We start from the raw sequence: 3032 nt of genomic DNA, 5'->3' as shown, positions 1-3032 counted from the left end.
CTCTGAGTAAGTCCAACTTAGAAATTATAAGTTTCTTGTCCCATCTTCTCAATGCAGTCTTCCAAATGTAGAATAGGATATGAGTCAAATTTTGTAACTGCATTGACTTTGCAACATTCCACACATAATCATTGGGTACCATCTGGTCTTGGCACTATTACTATGAGTGAGCTCCAGTCACTGCAACTCACTTTGATAATATTGTCTTTGAGCATGCTTTCAAACTCTTTTGGAACCTGTGCCAACTTTAGAGGATTAAATCTATAAGGATGTTGCTTAATTGGAACAGCATTTCTTATATCTACATCATGCATAATTAGATTAGTACCTCCAAGCTTATTCTGACATATCTCCCCATGCGATTGTAATAATTCTTTCAGATCATTTTGATTTTCCTGTGGAAGGTTACTCAATAGTTTATCCCAATTTTTGAGATCTTCTTCATTGTCTAATATAGTTTGAGGAATGTGTAATTCAGAATCATCTGAACTTGGTTTTTCACACTGTAACCAGTAACATTTTCTCCTTTCATTTACCTTCCCTATCAAAATACTTTTTGAGCATATTCACATGACACACTCTGTGAGATTTCTTTCTATCTGGAATTCTTATCAAATAATTAAACACACTCAATTTCTTTTCAATTTGATAAGTCCCATTAAACTTGCCTTCAAAGGTTCACCTACCACTGGGAGGAACACCAACAGTTTATCTCCACCAACAAGATTACAAATTTTTGATGTCTTGACTGCTTCCTGTTTCATCACATGATGTACTATTTTATAAATGCTGTCTAGCCAACTCAACTGCTCTATTTAATATTTCCCTAAAATTTGACATATAGTTCAAATATGTAGTCTCTGAACCCTGACTCACCAATTTTTCCTTAATTAATTTTAGTAGTTCTCTCACCTTCCATCTGAAAACTAATTCAAATGAACTGAATTTAATTGATTCATTGGGTGCATCCCTAATTGCAAAACATACAAATGGAATTCCTTTATCCAAAACCTCTGGATACTTTTGACTATAAAACTTCAATATGGTCTTTGAAGTTTGATGCCCCCATTCTAATGCTCCTTGCAATTCTGGATGGTACACAGTTGGTTTAACTTGTTTTGTTCTTAATCTACCCATTACTTGAATAATTCTGATGTAAAATTTGACCCTTGATCTAACTGTTTTTCTGTTGGTAGTCAGTATCTAGTAAAAAAAAAGTAATTATTCTACAATCCTTTTAGCTGTGATACAGCATGATAGAATGCCCCCTGGAAATTTAGTAGACACATCCATTATGATCAACAAATACTGATTCCCAATTTTTGTTTTAGAGAGGGGTCCAAAGCATTCAATTAAGACTCTTGTAAAAGGCTCTTCAAATGTGGAAATATGTGATGGTCTCCATTTGCTCTTCAAGACTTCATTTTTAAGATAGTAACATTCTGGGATACACTCAGATTGTTCTTCTGTTTGATACAATAGTTTTAGTTTTTCATCTTTCTGTTGTAATTCACCTAGTTTCTCTGAACTAAAAATATCCACTTTGTCTTCCACCTATTCTTGCTTTTTTCCCAATGATTTGATCAAATATAGTTTCTGATATTTGAACTTCAAATTCCTTATCTTCTTTCCTTGATTTCTCCTCTTGTTTCAACCTGTGGCTTTGTCATCTTGTTACCACACAGTCAGGAAAATTCCCAGATATGCTTTCTGCAACATTTCAGTGTCTGATTTTCCACTGACTTTTCAACCACAGTTGATATCACTCCCACCTGTTATCCAGCTATATCATTACAAAGATAAACTCTATTTCAGGAACCGAGAATTTCTCTATTAATCACACCACCACTTCACCACTTTTCACCGGACTTTCCAACCTCACTTTATGTAATGGAGCATTGCTTTTCTCACCATTCATTCTACATATTACCACCTTTTCTGGCAATATTCCTTCTGAATTACATATCTCCTCGCCTCTCACCATCAAATATGGACTTGCTTCTGTATCTCTTAAAATCTTAATTTCTTTACCTGCTCCTCCTGAGTAAACCTTACGAAGGCAGGTAAATTCTAAAGAGATCTGGCACTTTCTTCTCAACCAACTCCTGACCAGGATGTACATTCTGGTGCAGCTTTTTTTAGCTTTCACTGTGCTTTCCTTTACCACTTCAGCAAAACTCAATAGCTTATCTTGTTTTCCTATATCCGTTTTCGCAGTGTTTTTTCTAAACTACCAACACTGCAACTTCATGTGGCCAACTTTATTACAGTGAAAACACCTGAGCTTTTCTACTTCTCTTTCCCTTTCCTTTTTACCCTGTTGGAAACTATCTTTATTATCTTAAATGAGATCTCCTTTTCCCTTACCAGCTGAGGATTTCTCTTTTCCCAAATTTCTATTCCTCATGGATTGAAATTGATGTTGGAAGCCTAACTTTGATTTATGAACCAATTCATAATCGTTTGCCATTTATACTGCTAATCTTGCAGTCTTACCTCTCTGCTTTTCCATAAGTCCTCACTACTTCGGGAAGTGAACTTTTGAACTCTCCAAAATAATCATCCTTCTAAGAGCGTCATATGTTTGATCTATTTTCAATGCTTTTATCCACCTGTCAAAGTTGCTTCGTTTGATCCTTTCAAACTCAATACACGTTTGACCAGGTTCCCTCCTAAGATTCCTAAAACATTGTCTGTAGGCTTGTGGCACTAGCTCATATGCACTAAAGATGGTTTTTTCAACTCCTCATACCTCCCAGTTACTTCCTCTGATAGTGATGCAAATACCTCACTAGCTGTACCCACCAACTGTGTTTGGATCAACAAAACCCAATGGTCACCAGCCATTTCATTTGTTTAGCCACTTTTTCAATGAAATGAAAAAGGCTTCTACATTCATCTGGTTAAACTTAGGCAATGCTTGGACATATTTAAATAGATCCCCACCAGGTCTTTGCCTACAATGGGATTGCTCTGTATCACTGTCCTTGTCACTATTCCTACATTTCACTTCTACCTCCACCATTTTTTGT

This window comes from Rhincodon typus, chromosome 25, assembly GCF_021869965.1.
Source record: "Rhincodon typus isolate 14 chromosome 25, sRhiTyp1.1, whole genome shotgun sequence".
Classification (NCBI taxonomy): Eukaryota; Metazoa; Chordata; class Chondrichthyes; order Orectolobiformes; family Rhincodontidae; genus Rhincodon; species Rhincodon typus.
This window is presented reverse-complemented; position numbering follows the sequence as displayed.